Source organism: Schistocerca nitens, chromosome 3 (assembly GCF_023898315.1).
Source record: "Schistocerca nitens isolate TAMUIC-IGC-003100 chromosome 3, iqSchNite1.1, whole genome shotgun sequence".
Lineage (NCBI taxonomy): Eukaryota > Metazoa > Arthropoda > Insecta > Orthoptera > Acrididae > Schistocerca > Schistocerca nitens.
The window spans coordinates 210,560,212-210,583,268 of NC_064616.1; the positions used below are offsets into that span (position 1 = coordinate 210,560,212).

At 43.5% G+C, this 23,057-nt stretch overlaps 1 protein-coding gene across 6 annotated transcripts in view; it reads left to right on the forward strand.

Moving 5' to 3' along the window:
• Positions 1 to 241: 241 nt before the first annotated feature.
• LOC126248162 (inositol hexakisphosphate and diphosphoinositol-pentakisphosphate kinase) overlaps positions 242 to 23,057 on the forward strand; it is a 585,218-nt gene continuing 562,402 nt past the window's right edge. For all 6 annotated transcript variants that reach the window (XM_049948910.1, XM_049948915.1, XM_049948911.1 and 3 more), the window contains exon 1: positions 242 to 481. The gene's annotated coding sequence lies outside the window, so the exon portion shown is untranslated. The remainder of the gene's footprint in view (positions 482 to 23,057) is intronic.

The following is a 23,057-nucleotide window of genomic DNA, read 5'->3' on the forward strand; positions in this document are numbered from 1 at the left end:
GTACAGAATGATCCATGGAATATGAAACTAACCAACAGTGATATGTGACGTCCATTCCGCGAGTCCCGCTGTCTATTTAATAGCTACGCGTTGTTGTCGTATTAAATGCCCCGCTCGATGTAGTATAAGCTATGATCAGTCTAACGTTAAACTTACTAGACTGTGGCTACGATACAGTCGACTCAAGTAAGCGTTTATCATTGCAGAGATTATCGACGCTATCATTGTACATCTCTGGCCTAGCAGAAAACTTTGTGGACATGTCGCGATAAGTTTAAGATGCCGCAAAAGTTTTACTGTTGTGTGAAAGTCATTTACGTGTTGAATAAATGAGAGATTGTGTGATGTGTAATGTGGTGGCCGAACTATAGATTATTATGTGTCTAGTGACAATATTCAGACTTCCAGAAATAAAGTGTAGTTGTACGCATCGTTTTGCCTGACTATGATGTTTCAGACAGAGAAGAAAGCAGGTGACTGAGTAAGTGTTCACTGATTTCAACCACAGAAGTGTTATGTAAACGCCTATATCCTAGGAAGAAAGTTCTTCATAATTTCTGAATACATCCGCAGCCCTCATTCGAATAACTGTAGGATACTCAATCCGATAGGTTAAGTACTAACGTACAACAATTGTTTATAATTATTCTCACATGTTAAGAATATGTCAACTGTGTGATAATTGTCCCACGGTCATTGTGATGAGTTGTTCTACGCAGTTAGGTTACTTAAGGAAACTACGACTTAAACCGAATGTACAAATTCCCTTTGTTCTACTATCATGACATGTCTCTTCATCTGGAAAGAGAATTGAAATTCTAGCACACGTAACAGAAAAAGATTTTATATTTAAATTTTGATGCTGTGATGAACAGTTCCGAGTAAAATTTTGAGCACAAATAGTCAAAGTCTAAAAAATGGGACATCTCAGTAGTTTGTGAAGTTGATCCAAATACAGGATAATAAGCGTATAACAACAAATAGTGCATAAATCTGGCTGCAGTTATGGATCTAAGTACATAAATGGGAGCCGATAGGTGAGGTAGTTCATTGTATTCAGTCTATACATTGAGAAAGCTATAGAGGAAAGCAAAGAGGAATTAATTCACGGAGAAGAGTGTGTACTAATGTACCCACCTTGAAATCTTGTTTGATCTGTGGCGTAGCACGAAGTCTGTGTTAAGTTTGGAGGTGATAATTTAGTTGAGTTGGCGAAGTCAATGGATATGGATGTGAAATAAAGATTTTTGAAACAAATCGATCCATGTAGTAGCCTAATTCATTGCCTATTTATAGTTTAATATCATCATTAAAACCACTGTTATTGAACTCAGTGAGACATGTTATCAGTGGCTTTCATTGAGGTATTGGACAGTTTCATTCATCACATTATTTCAATGGATCTATAGTTTGTTAAATAATTCCTTTTGACACGTGATGGACATATCATCCACATACAGAACTACCTTGGAACTCGCAGTGCAATATTTTTTGTCATTTACATAAATCGAAAACAGAAGAGGACTCAATACTGAGCCATGAGGCAATTGATATTTTATATTAATGGTTTTGGATTTGTGAACACCACTTTCAGTTTTAAGCAGTACAAGCTGTTTTTGGTTACTCATGTATCTAGCAGGATTGTAGCAATCGTACATAGTCAAAAGCTTTCTCAAGGTCAAGGTACATATGTGCAACAGGTTGCTTCTTCTTTGTCACTTATTACCTCTCCAATTAACTGAGCATCTGATGTGCTAGTTGATTTACATTTCAAGAATCTATTTTGATTTTCATAGATTAAGTTTTGTGTGTTGAGAAAACTTATTATATATATATATATATATATATATATATATATATATATATATATATATATATATATATATATATATATAAATTTTTCAACTCTTTCCGAAAAGACAAGAAGTAGTGGTCCATAGTTTTCTATTTTGTCTTTGTCTCCTTTTTTAAAGATTGATATTACTTGGGCTATTTTAGTCTGTCTGGGATGGTGTGTGATTCTATTATATTATTTACTGCTCCAGGCAGAGGTACGGACACATTTTGTCTGCACACTTTTAATACATTGATATTGAATCCATCCTGACCTGCAGAATTGGAGACTTGAAAGAGCCAATGATGATTATTATTTCTTTGCAATTCATGATGGCTAGATAAATGCTATGCTCAGATAGATTGCCTTTAAAATTATACTGCAGGTTATTATTTTTGTCATAGATAGCTTCCCCCACTGAAGAAATATATTCACTGAAAATATTCACTATTTCAAACTGGTCTTTCACAACCATCCCTCTGTGGTCAATAATAAAGTCCATGTAGGATTTTTTTGCCTATTCTAAAACTGTTTCAATCCCCAGTCACAAGTAGTAACACAGTTAGTATCCACAACATTAAATATTTGTCTGTTACAACCATTTTGATGTAGTTATGTTGTGCAGCCATCATAACTGAATATTTCCTAAGGTATTTTACATTTTGAAGCAATGTGGGTCGGCATAAGTTAGCAGCTCACATACCTCTGTATATCTTTGTAGAAGGAACAGTCACTATACCAGATAATGCAGGTACATATTTAACTTATTTGTTTTGCACTGGAACATTTCATTCTTAACACCATAGAATAATTCATGTAACTGAAGCAATGGATTATCATGAAACTGCTATTTAAGAGCTGTAAATATTACTTAGGACTGAACCACATGGAAAATGCATGGGATGCTTGCAGGGTTCTTAATTATATGGCCTTTACAATGTGTAGGGTATTGGGCAATAAATATTCACTGTTTTCCTGTCAAAATTGGCAGTGTTTTCACTTGCTATCTTATGTGAACATGCAATTCTGTTTTCACATAACATACTGGTAACTGTAGTGTGTGTGTCTATCAGCCATACTAATGTATGAGAATCACATCTAAAGTAATTAATACAGGGCAGGAAAAATAACATATGTTAGAAAACATTATGTGTAGCTCACAAATGCTAGTGTTATTCTACATATAGTGACTAAACATGTTACATAAATGTGCTTACTACAAGCGAAGTTCTGTTAATTATTCTAGTTTGGTACAGTGTGGTGAGCACATGCACATGCACGTGGTTCAAACCTTACCTCAGGTGAAAAGTTTAACTTTTTATTTTCAGTTTATGTGACAAACGCTTATGTCTTCATCACTTTTTTGGTTGTGATTATCACATCCACAAGAATACCTAAATCGGGCAAGATAGAAGAATCTTTTTATCCATTCACCAAGTGTACAAGTTAGGTGGGTCGACAACATATTCCTGTCATGTGACGCACATGCCGTCACCAGTGTCGTATAGAATATATCAGACGTGTTTTCATGTGGAGGAATCGGTTGACCTATGACCTTGCGATCAAATGTTTTTGGTTCCCATTGGAGAGGCACGTCCTTTCTTCTACTAATCGCACGGTTTTGCGGTGCGGTCGCAAAATACAGACACTAAACTTATTACAGTGAACAGAGATGTCAATGAACGAACGGACAGATCATAACTTTCCGAAAATAAAGAAAGTAAACTTTTCACCCAAGGGAATACTTGAACCAAGGACCTCTCGTTCCGCAGCTGCTCACGTTAACCACAAGACCATGGCGCTCCTGAGCTCACACTATCCTTGATGTTGCCTATCTTGCACATGGACTACTCAGTTTGTATATTTTGCTTATTTTTTCATAGTTCCACACAACTTCTTCCTGTTTTCTCGATTGATCTGTGTTTAGTTTTTCAAGGCCTATCCACTGTGCCAACTTATAACTAAATCTGAGGGGGGTGCGATGGGGAGGTTCCCTTGTTAGTAATATTAAAAGCTAACATACTCGTTTACATTGTAGAAACACTTTTCAACAAGAAATGATATTAATGCTAATCTAAAATCCATTTCTGTCTTCAACCTCTTTAGCTGGACAAAATATTTAGACCTATTTTTGGAGTGGTTTTCAGTTTGAAGGCTGGTTTTATGCAGCTTAAGACACAGGTAGATCATGTGCAAGCCTTTTCATCTCTGCATAACTCCTGTAACCTACCACCACTTAGTAGTTAAGCCTCATGCCAACCACAGGTAACAACAGGCTACTGTCCATTGACAGACAGTTTCCTCTTCCAACTGGAACATTGAGCAGTTTGTGAAGTGTTTAGTATACCAATTTCAGTACAGCATGTTTTAACTACTTGCATTTTATATGCAGGCATAAGGCCAATCCTGGGTTTATGTGGATTCATGCCTACCATTCCTGCCTACAACAGCAGTGCAACAATTTTAAAATCCTGTGGAATGCCACCGATCGCCCCTAAAATGTTGGAGAGGAGTCAATGAGCTCTTGAGTGGATAGCTCGACTAGGAATGTAGCATTTTTACAAATTGATGTATATTTCATTCACATCACTTCAGAATCAATATTTATTCCTACAAATTTTGCATTTGTTACACAGTCTATGAAGCTGCAATCTTCATTAATTTTAAGTGTTACTTTCCCCTCTTCAAACTGAAATTTGTGGCATTAGCTTCTTTATTTTCAATGTTGCTTTATTCCCTATTGACCAGGAGTAAACTTTCTTGAGTGTTTCGTTTTCTTTCTCTGTGAGGAATTCTCTAGTTTTCTCAAAGACAACAATATTTCTGTCATCAGCAAAAAGAGAATTTTTCCCCCGTGAGTGACACTACTGCGAAATTCATTGATGAATATTGCAAACAGTATTGGTTTGTATATACTACCATGCAGAACTCCTATATTCGTGTGTTTTGGTTCTGAAAAGTGTTTTACTAAACGTTCAGACGTACTTCAGATAGATGATACCTCTAATCTTTGCACCTTATCTACTAGACATGATGGGAACCAATTCGCTATCACTCTCATTCCTAATGCTTCTAGCCTATTTAATACAATCTTGTGGTCAGTGGTATCAGAAGGCTCAGAAATCTATACACATAAGCCAGTGACACAATCATATTTGTGTAGAGCATTAAGTACCAATTTTGTGAATTCTTCCATCACTGAGCCTGTACTTCAACCATTTCAAACCCTCGGACGGGGGACGGGGGGGGGGGGGGGGGGGGTTGTCGCCGTCTTTTGTGTGTTAGTGCTTTGCTACCATGGGGCACCAGCCTTTGTAGCATCTGTTCCCTTTTGTGCTGCATATCTATCATCTTGCTCTTCCTGGGGTGTCCTTGGGAATGTGTTCCACATTTTGAGTAGCTGACATCTGATCAGCCTCACCACTGTTTTTCGTCCCTTTTTTCTTTGTACGTTCACCTTCTCTTATCCTTTGTCTGCTTCAGTGTTTGAGGTTCCTCTTTTTTATTCTTCCTCCCTGTGTGCTTCCAAAGGCCGGCCCACGCATCTTACGTGTAACAGGTGACTGGGTATCGCATAATTCCCAGCCCAGGGTTGACAGGTAGAGTTCGCATGTACCCCTTATTGCAGGCCAGCACCAGGGAGGGGTGATTGCCTGAGTTGCTACCTTCCCAAATTGCCGATTGGTCCCTCCATCAGGTGTTTGGGAGGTGTGACCTGAGGTGTAAACAATCACCTAAGGCAGGTCAGCCCCACTGAGGGGGGGTGGGGGGGGGGGCGGAAGTTGGAAGGAGCGCACCATCGGAGACACTGGCAATCGTGGGGATTTTCCTGCAATGAGCTGATCATCATCTTTATAGTCAATGTCTACGAAACGTAAACAGATGAAGCTCCTGACTCAAAGACCCTCCAAGCTGGATCCTTGTCGTTTTACGTACTGAAGGCGGGCAGTTGTTTGCTATGCTAAATCCATTTCTTATTCAGGCTGGTGTTGATGCAATTGCTGGCCCTGTGAAATCCTGCACTTGTTGACACAATGGGACTTTGCTTTTGGGGACTGCTTCTGATTATCAAGCATAAAAACTGTTTGCCACTTCACTTCTCCATGGGTATCTTGTTGGTGTTGAGGCCCATCGAATGCTGAATTCTTCTCATGGCATGGAAGGTCTGACCAAGGAAGAAATCCAAATACACATCTCTGATCAGTCCATAGTGTGATGAAAAAGGTAGATTGCAGTCCATTGGGTGATGAAAACGGTAGATACATTCTCAGTGCAGACACGCACTCTTTTTCTCACTTTTGAAAGGGTGCTGCTTCCGTCAAAGATCAAAACAGGTTATGAAGTTATCACAGTCTGACTGTACATTCCAAACCCGATGTGCTGTTACCAATGTCATCATTCCAACTGCACTCAGATGTCCTGTTGCCACCCAGCCAAATGTGTAACTTGTGGTAGGGATGCTCACAAGGGCAATTGTCCGCTGCCTCCTCCCCACTGTATCAACTGCAATGGCGACCGTGCAGCCTTCTCTTGAGATTTCCATGTGTATCTTGATGAGCGGGCTGTTCAGGAGATCTGGGTAAAGGAAAAAGTGCCTTACCCGGTCATTCCCAAATTATTGGCTAGTTGCAAGCCCTGCATTGTACCATCTGGCACTCTCTGTACTGTTCTTGCTATGTCTCGCTCCATGAAGGACATGGTCACATGGATGTGCAACCTCAAATTCAGCACTGTGGTTGTAAAATCATCCAGTGTCGTGGGGTAGCATCCCTGTCTCTTCCTCCAGCTGTGCAAAAAGCCACCAAACTTTTGCCTCACAGGGTGAAGTCACCTGCTAGACAAGAGACCTGGCAGAGTGGAAAGGACAGAAGGAATACTCCCGCGAAGACTTCCTACACCCCTCCAGCAAACACACATCTGAGTCTTCCTCTGCCAACCGGAAAGGCTCCAAGAAGTCAAAAAAAGGCAAATGGTCTTCTCCTTCACTGACTCTGGAATTCTCTTGGACAGTCTCACCACATGATACACTCACCAAGCACCCCCATGTCGCCAGTGCCCACTGCCAACCACTTTTCTGTCCTGGACTCCATAGACAGACAGAAGGAGAATGTCAATGCCTCTGTAGATCTCATGGAACAGAATCCTCTAGCTTCTGTGCCCTGTAGTAGTGAGTCTTCGAAGGCTGGCACTCGGCAGCTGCTGAGGTGACACCTCTTCATTTTTTCCCTTCTCCCCTTTCACTGTTGTGACTCTCCTCCACTGGAATGTTTGCAGCCTTTGATTCAACAGAGGACTTGGGGCTGCGCTTACAATGGCAGTGCCTGCTTGTTCTCTGCCTCCAGGAAACAAAATTGCGTCCTCATGGCCTCTTTGAGCTCTTGCATTCCTCCCGTGTCCATTTTGGCCTTCTTCTAAGGAGGGCATCGCATCCCATGGGGGAGTCACACTGCTAATCCAGGATGACTTTCATGGTCAACCCATCTCCCTGACTACCAGGCTTCAAGCTGTTGCAGTCTGCATTTTCCTTCCTCACTTGACCTTTTCCCTTTGTACGTTCACATTCCTCCGTCCTTGGATATCAGCAGGGCAGACTTCCTCCAGCCTACGGGGCAGCTCATTCACAGTTTTCTAGGTGATGTGGTCCATTTTTTTTTACTTTATCCTCCCCCCTCCCTTATCAGTATGTTATGCCTGTTTGTCTGTCTGTCCCTGTTTCCTTTCTTGTGACATCTCTGACCCCCTTTGCTTTTATTCTCTGCATTGTTAGTTACATGTTCCAGGGATCATTTTGCATCATAGATTGTAAATTAATTTGTGCATATCATTACACACTAATATCTTCTAAGTCAGTCTCTCTCTATCTCTATCTCTAATTCTCAAGAAGATATACAGATGTTGGGAGTTACTAAGTCCTACCCACCACCTTTTACATGTTACACTAATAGTTTTTTCTTCTTTGGAATAAAAGTAGTTTTCACATTTTTCTTTGCTGTCTTATTGTAATTATGTACATCATAGTTCCTTTTGAACTGTAGTGGATAATTTAGAAAACTTTCTTTTTTAAAGATGAATTACCCAAGAACATTACTCTACATGACATTATTGAATGTAAATCTGAAAAATATGTCGATTTACTGATTTGTCCCTCCCAAAGATTTGTAATGATTCTAAGTTGTTTTAGAAATTCCAAAACGTATTTTTTCCAGTTTAAATTCTCATTGATATGCAAATCTAAGAATTATGAAGTTTCCATCCCATTTATTGTTTCCACACCATGTGTTAGTTATCATTGGTTTAGTATCCCTAGTGTGCAGAACTGAATATGTTGTGGCTTTTTAAAACTGAGGTGAAACCATTTTCACAAAACCAGCCAATAATACTTGTAAGAACATTATTTACTGTTTCTTCTGTTTCTGTGTGTATGCTTTGATTGAATACTATACTAGATTTGCAGAAAGAACTAATTCTGCTTGTTGTACTCTAGTAAGACTGAGCCTTGGGGGATCCCATATGTGATTCCTCCCCACTCAGAGTATATTTGTTGAATTATTAAGTACAACTTTCTGCATTATTTTGGTTGGATATGCTATTATCCATTGGTTGACCATAAAACTTCAATTTATCTATCAGAATTGTGTGACTCACAGAATCAAAGGCCTTAGATAGGTTGCAGAAAATATTAACTGGCACTATTTTACTGTTTAATGCTTGTAAAATCTGGTGAGTGAAGATGTAAGTGGCATTTTCAGTAGAGCAACCCTTCTGTAACCCAGACCATGATTTGCTGAAGATACTATTATTGCTAAGGTGGGATACTATTCTAGAAAATTTTGGAAAATGTCTGCAGTGAAAGAGGTCGATAGTTATTGACAGCTATATCACCTGTTTTAAAGAGGGATGTAACAACAGAATATTTCAGTCTCTCTGGAAAAATGCATTGAGTTAGTGATGCATTACATATGCTAATCAGCCAGAACAATATGACCATCTACCTAAAGCCAATATGTCCACCTTTGGCATGAATAACAGCGATGGCACATCGTGGCGTGGAAGAAATGTGGCCTTGGTAGGTTGCTGGAGGAAGTTGGTACCACACCTAATTCTGGAAAATTCTTGGGTGGGGGGGCAGTAAGCAAGCTCTGACACCACGTTCAATCGCATCTCAGATGTGTTAGATTGGGTGCAGATCTGGCAATTTGGGGGCCAGCATATCAATTGGAAATCATCACTGTAGTCCTTTAATCACGCCATCACACTCCTGGCCCTGTGACATGGTGCATTATTTAAAAATGCCACTCCCATTGGGGAAACATTGTCATGAAGGGGTGTATGTGGTCTTCAGCCAGAGTACGATAGTTCTTGGCTGTCATGGTGCCTTGCACGAGCTCCACTGGCTCCATGGATGCCCATGTGAATGTTCCCCAAAGCATAATGGAGCCACGGCCAGCTTGTCCCCGTCCTGCAGGGCAGGTGTCAAGGAGCTGTTCCCCCGGAAAACGACGAATTTGCACCCTCCCCTTGTCATGATGGAGGAGGTATTGAGTTTCATCAGACAATGCAACGCTCTGCCACTGTGCTAACGTCCAGTGCTGATGGTCACATGCCCATTTCAGTCGTAGTTACTGATGTCGTGGTGTTAACGTTGGCACATGCATGGGTCATCGGCCAAGGTCTGCCATCATTTGGAGTGTTTGGTACATTGTGAGTTTACACACATTTGTTCTCTGCCAAGCATTATAGTCTGTTAGTTCCACCAGCCTGCCACCTGACCTGTTTTACCAGTCTGCTTGCCTACAACGTCCCGACATCTGTAGCGGAAGGTGGCCAGCTGCCCATCCCCACAACTTCTGGATGTTATTTCACCTTGGTTGCACCACATGTTGAAGACACTCACCACAGTACTCCTCACACCTGGGAAATCATGCAGTTTCTGAATGCTTGTGCCAAGCCTCTGGGCCATCACAATGTGCCCTCAGTCAAACTCGGATAGATTACACGCTTTCCCCATTCTACACATGGACAGCATCCTCACTGATACTACATGCATTGTGCATGTGTCTGACTAGCACTCATTCCTCACCATGTTATGCTGCTCTCACCTGGTCAGTGGTTATATTGATAATAAGTCAGTAGTCATAATGATGCCCCTGTGAGAGTGAAACACATCACAAATTAAATAAATGAAAAACCATTTTGCAACAGAGACTACCTATTCTTTCTTGAACATATCAAGAAGTTACTGTATAATTAGTTGAAAGATGGAGTGGTGTGATTTTCTAGCGATCTATGGTTTTCTACATGGCCGTTTAGTGTCCTTTTTGATTAGTTTATGTGGAAATCTGTTTTCAAATAATGATATGAATTTGTCATGGTGTAGATAAATTTTATGTTAACATTTGGTTCATTATGAATTTTGTCCCAGGTCATCTGTAAACACTTCTTAAATATATTCATCCTGGAATCATTAATTATTCCAGCTGATGTCCAGTGTGTAGTATCCATACTGTAAGGCACTATGTTATTTATCCTAACAAACTGTGCATCACAATCAGAGAGAGCACTTGTTATTGGATAAGCAGTTATTTTTTTAGCTTTGAGCTTCACCAAAGAAAACATGATCGATTGGGGTACTACTGTCTTTATCCACCAATGTGGGAAATTTAATTGCTGAGGTCAAGTTGTAGGATCCAAATAATGGTTCCAGATCCTGTTTCCTATCAGAATCCTTTAGAAAATCTACATTGAAGTTACCACGGGCTATTAACTGCTTGCTGTTGTGTGACAGACAGCACAGTAAGGAATCCAGATTCCTCATAAACACTTCAAAATTTCCCTGTGGATCCATATATAGTTACAATTAAAAGGGAACTATTTTTCAGTATTAATTCACAATCACATAGTTCTACATGTGTCATTTAATGACTTTTGCTTCAGTCAGCACCTTTCTATGAATCTCTGTACCTGTGATACAAATTTAAGAATCTGGCTCATTATGTCTTTTTTTAATGAAACTGAGATCTTTCGTGTTTGGGAGGACATCTTACTACCTACTTTTATCCATTTGTTTTGTGAAGCATTGATAATGGTGTGTCGGCCGGGGTGGCCGAGCGGTTCTAAGCACTACAGTCTGGAACCGCGCGACCGCTACGGTCGCAGGTTCGAATCCTGCCTTGGGCATGGATGTGTGATGTCCTTAGGTTAGTTAGGTTTAAGTAGTTCTAAGTTATAGGGGACTGATGACCTTTTTTTGATAATGATGTGGGTACTTATAGAAATACATCTTCTTAAAGCTCAATGCAAATAATGTTGAGAATTTGGACACTTTCAAATTTACGTTGGTTTCTCTCTACACTTCTTGCCAGTTTTGGTTTGCTACTTCTTGTGAAAAATTTGTACTTTGATTTTAAATAAGTCTTTTGTAGGTGTGCAGTTTAGATAATAGATCAACACCTGATTTTTACTGTTGTTGTTTGGCTGAAACAGTGTGATAGACTAAGATATTTTATAGCTACATCACACTTTCCCCTATCCATATACACATCGCCACATGGTCCATCACTGATGCAGTCATTGTATAAACCTTGTTGCACTAGTGACCAACAGTGACATGATGAAGCTGTGAAGGGTATTTATGAGGGTGTTAGTAGTTTCATTTGTGGTCGTGTGTCTCCACACAAAATTATGCTGACTTTTGTATTGCATACTTTATCTAGAATGGGTGATACATACACAAAATAATTAATATCGTGCTGATTTCAAGCACTGTTAATTCGAAAGCTGATATTTCAAAGAGTTTGTCTTGTGTATTTCAGGTGATGTCTTGCTCTAACTGTGTTCTTTTTGTGATGTAAATCCATAATCTTCTGCCCTTTGAAGTAGTCCTACAATAAGTCTGTTCTTTCATACAACGATAACACTACGTGTTGGACTTTGTGTCTCTACACCATTGCTCAGTGACACAAACTACTGTGCAATTCAAAGATTAGAGCTCAACTTCAGATTGTTGTATTTTATTTTTAATTGATTGCATGTTTTGGTGAGGGACTGTTAAGTATGTGAAATGTCCCATGTTAGTTTTTCCAATGGTTTTCTTTCCTTTATGACATAAAGTATGTGTGTCATTTGTTGTGTTAGGATCTGTCTTGTGAGTGATTGTTTCAGAATTTTTTCAACTGCTGGACATTCTCTTCAGGCAGGAGAACCTGTCTGGATTTATCCTAAAAAGGACATACTTCTCCTGCACATAACAGGTATTTGACAATGCATGGCCCGAGTTCCACCTTCTGTACTTTCATGAATCAGCTGTACCGATCTTCCCTTTCCAGTCCTGTTTAGGTGCAAACCATGCCTAGTTAAACCTGATATACTGATATTCCCGACAGGCACCATAGCAACATATGCAAAGTTGGCTGCCGTCAGTGCTGTCTCTAACCCCACATTAATCCACCTTACAGCATTAATCCACAGGTGTGGACGATCATAATGCTGGAGCAGCTGACTTTGGTACCATGAGTCAGGGGAGCTATCTTGTCCAGGCCACCATCTGTCATATGCCTCATCTCTGTCCAAACGGTTTCTGTGCACGCACTATCACTACATGGTCCTCTTAAGGAATGTCCTTACATAAAGATGCAATGTCCTCCATCACATCACTTGACCCTGCACTTGGTTTTAAAATGCTGATCGCTTGGTATGCTGCTCCTAAGCTTTCTTGTAACTGAGAGCCTACACTTCGCCCATGGCTACTATCTAGCAACAGCACTTCCTTCTTCCTAACGCTATGCATATTCCTAGGCTTCCTAACATGGATTGAAGTGTGCTGTACATTTCCTACTCTTAGTCCTACTGAGGCTGTTCTCCATTTACAAGCACACAGTTACATTAGATGCTGACATTTCTATTTTTACAAAAACTGTTTTCTTGTCATTGCCATTCTGAGTTTTGTATCATCTCTACTTACACTATGAGATCAAAAGTATCCAGACACCCCCAAAATGTACGTTTTTCGTATTAGGTGCATTGTGCTGTGACCTACTGCCAGGTACTCCATATCAGTGACCTCAGTAGTCATTAAACATCTTGAGAGAGCAGATTGGGCCGCTCCGCGGAACTCACAGACTTCGAATGCTGTTAGGTGATTGGGTGTCACTTGTGTCATACATCTGTACGTGAGATTTCCACACTCCTAAACATTCCTAGGGCCACTGTTTCCGATGTGATAGTGAAGTGGAAACATGAAGGGACACATACAGCACAAAAGCATACAGACTGACCTCGTCTGTTGACTGACAGAGACCGCCAACAATTGAAGAGGGTTGTAATGTGTAATAAGCAGACATCTATCCAGACCATCACACAGGAATTCCAAGCTGCATAAGGATCCACTGCAAGTGCTATGACAGTTAGGTGGGAGGTGAGAAAACTTGGATTTCATGGTCGAGCGGCTTCTCATAAGCCAAACATCACACCGGTAAATGCCGAATGACGCCTTGCTTGGTGTAAGGAGCGTAAACATTGGACAATTGAGCAGTGGAAAAATGTTGTGTGGAGTGACGAATCACGGTACAGAATGTGTTGATCAGATGGCAGGGTGTGGGTATGGCGAATGGCCGGTGAGCGTGTGTAGTGCCAACACTAAAATTCGGAGGCAGGAAGTCCGCCCCCAGTAGCTGAGTGATCAGCGTGACAGGCTGTCAATCCTAAGGGCCCGGGTTCGATTCCCGGCTCAGTCGGAGATTTTCTCCGCTCAAGGACTGGGTGTTGTGTTGTCCTAATCATCATTTCATCCCCATCGACGCGCAAGTCGCCGAAGTGGCGTCAAATCGAAAGACTTGCGCCAGGCGAGCGGTCTACCCGACGGGAGGCCCTCTTCCCACGCCATTTCATTTCATTTTCGGAGGCGGTGGTGTTACGGTGTGGTTGTGTTTTTCATGGAGGGGGCTTGCACCCCTTGTTTTGTGTGGTACTATCACAGCACAGGCCTACATTTGTTTTAAGCACCTTCTTGCTTCCCACTGTTGAGTAGCAATTCAGGGATGGTGATTGCATCTTTCAACACGATTGAGCAGCTGTGTATAGTGCGTGACCTGTGGCGGAGAGGTTACATGACAATAACATCCCTGTAACGGACTGGCCTGCACAGAGTTCTAACCTGAATCGTATAGAACACCTCTGGGATGTTTTGGAATGCCAATTTCGTGCCAGGCGTCACCGACCAAGATTGATACCTCTACTGAGTGCAGCACTCCGTGAAGAATGGGCTGCCATTCCCCGAGAAACCTTCCAGCACCTGATTGAACATAAGCCTGTGCGAGTGGAAGCTATCATCAAGGCTAAGGCTGGGCCAACACCATATTGAATTCCAGCATTACTGATGGAGGGTGCCCCGAACTTACAAGTAATTTTCAGACAGGTGTCCGGATATTTTTGATCACATAGTGTGAGGCATTGTCAGTTTTTTGCTCCCTAAATAGCAAAACACATCTAATATTTTTTAGTGTCTATTTCTTATTCTAATATCCTCAGCATCACATGATTACATTAAACTCCATCCCATTAACCTTGTTTTACTTTTGTTGTTCATCTTTATAACCTTTTTACAAGACACGCTCTAGAACCAGGATTTTCAGTGAGTTTTAAATGCTGCCATTTTTATCACTCCATGTGGACATAGAAAGGTCAGAAAATGTGAAAATTGTTGCAAAGTATTCTAGGGCACAAAACATCTCTTTAACCTGTGCATTAGTTATTCTGAAAGTCCTTCAATCTGGTACTGAGATTACTCGGTGAATGTGGAGGAAAAATCAATACAGAAAATTAAAACTGTAAAGTGGCTCTCATAATGTGAAACACTGATCTTTTTTAAGGATAACAACTACCTACATTTTATACACAATTTTAATACCAATGTGAAATCAACCTTCCAAGTAGTTACTGGATTGCTGTCCTCAGTAGTGACAGAGGAAGATTTGGTAGTAAATGGCAACCCTTATAGTTCTCTGCATCTATATCTGCATTGATAGTCTGCAGTCCACCTTACGGCGTGTGGTGGAGGGTACGTCATACCACTACTAGTCATTTCCTTTCCTGTCCCACTTGCAAATAGAACAAGGGAAAAATGACTTTCTATATGCCTACATATGAGCCCTAATTTCTTGTGCCTTCATGGCTGTTACACGCAGTGTATGTTGGAGCCAAGAGAATCGTTCTGCAGTCGACTTCAAATGCCAGTTCCCTAAATTTTCTCAATAGTGTTCCTCAAAAAGAATGTCACCTTCCATCCAGGGAATCCCATATTAGTTCACGAAGCATCTCCGTGACACTTACATGCTGTCTGAACCTACTAGTAACAAACCTAGCAGCCCACATCTGAATTGCTTCGATGTCATCCTTTAATCTGACCTGGTTTCAGTATGGTCTCGAGACATGTCGTTTTGCCATTGCAGGCGTGACCTAATTGTACAGTTTACATAGCAGGCCATGAAACCTACAATACTGTAGCTCAAATAAAATAATGAATGTGTTGATAGCATGTTGCGAACCGTGCGTGACAGCATTCTGCATGTAGGTACAAAACTGGCAGCTCAATGAGCATGTGATGCTAGAGGAATAACTAAGATTAGCCGGTAGCTGGCACATACCACTGAACTTTCTGAAGTGTCAATCACAGATTTATGTTAAAACCTGAGGCATAATATTCTCAAGCATATAAATGAATGCAGTGTCATCCTCCATACCTTCATATTATGCTGCTGAAGACCTCTTTTCATTTTACTATTTATCGGGAGCTCCAGTGTTAGGCACGTTACGGAAATCCTTAGGGAAGTAGTGCCCAGGGCCAGAAAGAATTCCAGTGTGCACTCAGTAGTGCTGCCAGGGGGCCTCATCAGAAAAATGGAGAGGAGCCTGCCTGCAGCTATCAAGGGTGCAGTAGTCTACAAGTTGTTGCTTGGGTTATGAGGCCATCCTCAGGTCCTACGGTTGGCTGGCAGAAGTGGTGAAGACTGCTGGCCTCATGTGCAGGATGCAGGCTGAGCTTGCAATTTGCAGCATGACACACAGTCAGTCGGGGTCATTTGGTATGGAGCCGAGTGGAAGGGCTCAACTAGAGGTTCCATCAGTTCTGTGATGGTGATGGCTGCAGATATTTGGACCTTCGTTATGGAGTGGAGGGTTGTGGAGCTCCACATGATAGGTCAGGGGTGCACTACACAAAGGAAGCAGCTACTCATGTTGCACAGTACTTGTGGACTGCACATGGGGCTTTTTTAGGCTAGGTGGTAGTTTGAGATCCTCATTCACCAATTGATTTGCAGAGAGTGAAATCAATCACATACAGAGTGGAGGCAATTTGACTGTCAAACTATTTACAATAAATTGTTGGAAGTATTCGTAACAAAGTTCCTGAAGTTACTACCCTCTAGAAAAGGTGTCACATGCAAACTATTCTTCTAACAAAGAGCTGGCTGAAGCCCAAAGTAGGAAGCATTGAAATGTTCAGTGCGGCATGGAACATATATCGAAAAGACAGATTAGTTGCCATAGGAGGGGGGAGTGTTCATTGCTGTTGGTAAAAATATTGTCTATAGAGGTGGAAACTGAGTCTGGCTGTGAAGTTATCTGGCTGCTAGTGGCAGGCCTAGGTGAACTTCATTTAATTATCAGGTGTTTTTACCAGCTACCTGATTCCCTCATAATAGTTCTAGACTCATTTAAGGAAAGTCTACATTCAGTAGTGCAGAAATATACAGCTATAGCTGGTACAGTGTTAGTTGGAGGCATCTATAATCTACCTAGTATCACCTGGGCCATCTGTGGATTCACTGTAGGTGGTATGGACAGACAGTCCTGTTAAATGGTTCTTAACATTTTGTCTGAAAAGTGTCTAGGGCAGCTAGTTCGACAACCTTCATGCAATGGAAGTGTTTTAGACTTTGCTGCTATAAACTGGCGTAACACTATCAGCAGTGTCAGTATAGAGACAGGAAATAGTGATGATAATTTCATCTTAGCAACAATGGTTACTAAAGTTAGTAAATCCATCAAGAAGGCTAGTAGAGTATTCATGTTTGAAAAAGCAGATAGGTAGTTGTTAGCATCCACCTATGACAATGAATGGACATCATTTAGCTCCAATATGACAGACATAGAGGAATTATGGGCAGAGCTAGAACTTACTGTAAATCTCAATCTGGACTTGTAAGTGCCAAGTAAGTGGACTAAGGATGGAAAGGTCCCTCTGTAGTTTAATAATGTAATTCAGAAAATGCTGAGGAGGAAGAAGAAATTATTGCACACTTCATTCAAAAAATATTGCACAAATTTCGACAGGCAGAAGTTAGTAAAAATTCTTGCATCCCTAAGGAGATCAGTGTGTGAAGCATACAACTACTGTCATCATCATAGGGAAATATCTTGCCAAGAACAAGAGAAAATTCTGATAATACGTAAAATCACTGAGTGGGTCAAAGGCTTCTATAGAGACACTGGTCAACTGGCCTGGAATGGCAATAGAAGACAGTGAAGGGAACATGAAGTTTTAAATTTCACATTTAAGAAATTATTCATGCAGGAGGATCATAAAAACATACCATCATTTGACTGTTGCACAGACTCCTGCATAGAGGATGTGGTGGCAACAGGCATTCCTGGCATAAAGAAGCAACTGAAAAGGTTGAAAACAAAGAAGTTGTAGCTCCAGATAGAATCTAAATTCGATTTTACAGCATTGGCCCTTTAATCATGAATCGCTCGTCCAGTGCAAAGTCTCAGGTGCCTTAAAAAAAAGCAGTGGTGGCTCCTGTATGTCAGGAAGGTGAAAGTATGAAGCCAAATAATTACAGACCAATATCCATAACATTGATTTGCTGCAGAACTCTTCAACACATTCTGAATTTGAATATAATAAATTTCATACATACAGAAAAGCTTGTGTCCGCAAATCAGCATGGATTTGGAAAACATCACTCATGTGAAACTTGGCTTGCCATTTTCTCATATGACACCTTACAAACCATGGATGGATGGCAGCAGGCAAAGTACATATTGTAAGATTCATGGAAAGTGTTTGACTCAGTGCCCCACTGCAGACTGTTGTTGAAGGTCCGAACGTACAGTTTAGGTTCCCACCTTCGCGAGTGGCTTGAAGACTCTAAAGTAATGAAATGCAGTATGTTGGCCTAGATGGCGCAAGGGTATCATTAGGAGTGCCCCAGGGAAGTGCAATAAGAGTGCTCTTATTATTTATATACATGAACAGTCTGATAGACAGGGTGAGCACCCCATGCGGGCCCAGGCATTAGAATAGGCCCGAGGTATTTCTGCCTGTCGTATGAGGGGACCAAAAAGAGTTCTCACATTTTGGCCTTTGTGGTGGTCCCCTGTAGGGTTTGAGCTCCATTTTTCAAAATTTTCCTAAAGAGCTAGCCAATTGGGGAAGGGCGCCTAACATGGTGCGTTGCGCCCATCATGCATTGAGATCTTTAGCCCACTTTCTCGTCGTGGCATTGTAGTCCTGCTCATCCTCAATCTCTTGAGTGAGGACACCCTCCTGGGTGCATTTTCCTCCAACCACTATGCAGTGTCGTTTCCTGCGCCGACGATGACTATGGAATTCTTTGCACCTCATATTCTGCACAGTAGCCAGTCTGTTGTGGTGGGGCCACCATGTACCCTGTTGGTTGTAGCCCCCTGACAACACAGGGATCACTCTGCTGATGCCTGCGTCGTTAACTCCACACATATGCCATGGAGTAGATGCCCATCTACCTGGGGCATCGGGACTTCCGGCAATGGCCATCCTGCCAGGTGGCCCTGGCTGAGGCTGGTTGGAGTGGGTGGCATCAGTGTGGATTACACACCGTGAAGTGTAGTACGTCATTTCTTGCTGGTGATCCACTGCCAGCAGTCTCTTAGCAGGCAAAGTCTAACTTCAGTGCTAAGAAATATGACCCCAAATCATCCCCCTCCCTGGCCACACCATGGGAGGAATGCCAGGCCAAGGATGGCAGTGAAGCTTATTTGCCCCAGTACCTCGTATGTACGAGAGATGGGTAATCTTTCATGTCCATGAAGCCTCAGTTTTTTGTGGAGCATTTGGAGGAGAAGTTTGGGGAGGTGGAGGGCTTGTCCAAAATGCGCTCTGGGTCAGTCTTGATAAAAAGAGCATACGCTGCCCAGTCACAGGCATTACTTGCTTGTGACAAGTTGGGTGATGTTCCTGTTACCATCACGCCCCATAAGAGCTTAAATATGGTCCAGGGTATCATATTCCACAGGGACCTTCTTTTGTAGTCTGACGAACTGTGTGCCTGTTCAAGCGGCGAGGTGTTCATTTCATCCAGTGCGCCCATCGGGGTCTGAGGGATAATCAGTTTGCCACCGTTGCCTTCATCTTGGCCTTCAAAGGTGACACATTGCCCAAGAGGGTCAAGGTGATGGTCTACTGCTGTGATGTCAAGCCATATATGCCTCCCCCGATGTGGTGCTTTAAGTACTAGAAGTTTGGCCATATGTCTTCCCACACTACTTCCAGTGTCACCCCCTCAGAGGCTGAGTGTTCATTTGCTGAGTACGGGCTTGGTGACCCTGGGGTTCCTGAGCTGGGGACTGGTAAGTGCCACCAGTCCTCTTGTCACCGTAAGCTCTGGTCATACTTAAACAACCACCGTGTGGTGCAGCGGTGGAATGTTTTGTGTTTCGGAGAACGAGGGTCTTGGCTTCACCGCCTGGACCACAAGGAAGGTACACACTTAAAAAAAAACCTCAACCCCAAGGTGTGCTATGTGCTGAGGAGGTGAATGGCTGTTGAGGTAAAACAGTCTTTAGCGGGCAACCTTTGGGGCACCTGCCGCCCCCTAGTTGTATCAGGCATGCAGGGCTCTGCCTGGGTCGACAGTTGTTTCTCTAGCGTCTCATGGGATCCTTATGGAGCTGTTTCATGAAACTCCTACTCCTGATGGGACGGATGTACCGTCAGGCAGCACCTACACCCAGTTCTCAAAGACAGCTCAGATGGTCAGTCCTCCCCGCAGGGGCTCAGCATTCATTTGCTGAGTATGGGCTTGGCGACCCCGGGGTCCTGAGCTGGGGACTGGTCTGCGCCGCCAGTCTCCTGTCACCGTAACCCCCGGACATGCTTCAGCGACCACCATATGGCGCGGCGGTGGAATGTTGTGTGCTACGGGGAATGGTAATCTCGGCTTGACCGCCTGGATTGCGAGGAAGGCCAACTTCTATAAAAACCCTTCAATCTTACGGTGTGCTCCGCGCCTACGAGATGCATGGCTGTTGGGGTGGAACAGTCGCAAGCGGGCAACCTCTGGGGCACCTGCCGCACCCCAGTTGTATACGGCTTACTCAGGCACGCAGGGCTCTGTCTGAGCGGACCTTTAGTTCCCTAGCTGCTCGTGGGACCGCAATGGACCCTTCGACCTCTACATTTCCCCCTACCAGTGGATTGGGTGGGCCACTGGTAGGAAAACACACCCCATCGAAAAAGCGGCTTCGTGCTGCGAGTCCTCCAGCTCCTGGTGTTGCTAGAGATTTATCAGACTGTCGTAACAGAGCACATGCTGATAATCAGAATGTGTTTTTGATTATTAAACGGAAGGAGGGTAGCTTTGAGAGGGTTTCTCCCTTTTACATCCACAAAGGTCTTGAGGGAATTGCAGGTACACTGAAATCTGTTAAGCGACTGCGCAATGGTACTCTGTTAGTTGAGACTTCTAGTTCCCGTCAAGTCGCTTCTCTTCGGAAAGCAACCTGTCTTGGAGAGTACGCTATCAAGACCGAGCTCCACTCCACTTTGAACTATAGTAAGGGTGTTGTGACATGTAGAAACTTGGTGGATATCCCCACAGACGAGTTAAAATCTGAGTGGGCTGACGACGGTATTGTTGACGTGCAGCATATTATGAAACGAGTCGATGGGGACCTAGTCAAATCCGACTCGTTTATTCTCACGTTCAGTTGCCCGAGACTCCCAGAGCATGTTAAAGCAGGGTTCTTATGTTTGCCAGTACGACCATATTTCCCCAACCCAATGCGCTGTTTTAAATGTCAGCGCTTTGGGCATACTACGTTGGGGTGCAATGGGGTAGCCACTTGTGGTAAATATGGTCAGCCTGCCCATGAAGGAGCCGATTGTTCATAGCCTTTGAAGTGCGTGAATTGCTCTGGGAGTCACCCTTTCTGGAGCCGGGTCTGCCCCGTCTATCTCGACGAACGGAAGATCCAGGAGATCAAAACATCTAAGCGCATCCCCTATGGTGAGGCCAAGAAGCTCTTTAAGGCCATGCAACCTCCTGTATTTACGACATCTTTCGCTTCCGCTCTGAAAAAACCGGTACAAATGGCCACTGTTGCTACGCAAACGGAGGTTGCTAGTGTTAGCACTAATACCTGCGTTTGCCAGTGCACTTGTGCTGCTGCGGTTGTTTTGAAACCTGCAGCACTCCCCGCAACGTCGGACAAGGCCGTGGATGCTGACATTGGGGTACTTCCTGCCTCTTCCCATATGGCGCCTTCTGCCCAGGCGAGTAAAGCTCCACCTGCTGACAAGGCTCTGCATTCTAAGCCCCCCAAGACAAAGACGCCGAAGGTGAAGGTTTTGTCACCTGAGGAGACTGGTCAGGGTCGGTCCGATGACGAAGCCATCGTACTGTCTGACATCTCCCGTGGGTCGTCATCGGAGCTGATGGACATTGATGTCGACCGGGGGCGATCTTCTCGCCCCAGGAATAAATCTCCGGCCAGTACGGGCTCTCTTCCAAAACACAGAGGCAGGGTGAAAGTTCAGCCACCCTGATCACTGGCTCCCATATTACAGTGGAACCTGAATGGGTTCAGGACGCATGTGGCCGAATTACAACTCCTTGTACGAGAGTGCCCTTTGTGCTTATGTCTCCAAGAGACACATTTTCGGGCCACTGATGCTCCTGCTTTACGGGGCTATACCGTATATCGGAAAGATGATCTGACGGGGGAAAGGGCAAAGGGTGGTGTTGCGGTTTTTGTCCGTGACATGCACCCCTCATCTGAGCTCCCTCTCGTTACAGACTTGCAAGCAGTTGCAGTTGACCTTCTTGTGGGTCGGAGGCTCACAGTCTGTTCACTTTACTTACCACCTCAGGATGCGATAGACTCTGAGGCTCTCACAGACCTTATTAGCCAACTCCCCCGCCCATTTCTTCTTCTGGGGGACTTCAATGCTCATAATGTCTTATGGGGCTCTTCGACTACTTGCCCCAGGGGTCCCATTCTGGAAAGCCTCATGATGTCTGAAGAACTGTGCATCCTCAACTCTGGCGCTCCCACTCATTTCTGTACTGCTTCTGGGTCGTCATCAGCTATTGACCTTTCCTTTTGCTCTCCAGCACTCGCGGATTCTGCTCTGTGGGAGGTTGCTGCTGACCTCCATTCTAGTGACCACTTCCCCCTTTGGATTCGACTCCTGGGTGAGGCTATGGCATTACCAGTGCCGCCCCGGTGGCACCTCTGCCGAGCTGACTGGACACTTTTCAGCCAACTGGATGTTTTGGAACACCGTGCCAGCGTCCACGATTGGGTAGACCATGTTACAGCCGTGATCTCCCATGCTGTTGAATTGTCAATCCCACGGTCATCCGGTCATCCCAAGAGGCGTCCTGTCCCTTGGTGGACCACTGAGTGCCGCTCAGCCATCCGAGCCCGCCGTGCAGCTCTGCGCCGCTTCAAGTGCCGTCCCTCAGCTGACAATCTTGCGGCCTTTCGGGTGGCAAGGGCCAAAGGGCGGCGAGTGATTAAAGAGAGCAAACGACGGTCATGGCAATCGTTCTTGAACTCCATCTCCCGCTCCACTAGTTCTACGAAAGTACGGGAAGCCATCAAGAGGATTTCCGGGAAAATCGGCCAGCTACCTGTCACGGCATTGCTGCATCAGGGAAGTCTTCTCACGGCGCCGAGAGACATTGGCCAGACACTGGCCATGCATTTTGCGGCATCTACCGCCACTATTAACTGTGATCCAGATTTCTGCCGCTACCGCACTGCCATCGAGAGGGGTCACTTGGACTTCCGGTCTCCAAATTCTGAACCCTACAACTGCCCCTTCACAATGTGGGAACTGAATTCGGCGCTGTCTGTGGCTCATGATACTGCGCCTGGTCATGATCAAATCCGGTACAGCATGCTGCAGCACTTGTTACTGCCGTCCAAGGAAGTTCTCCTGAATTGTTTTAATATG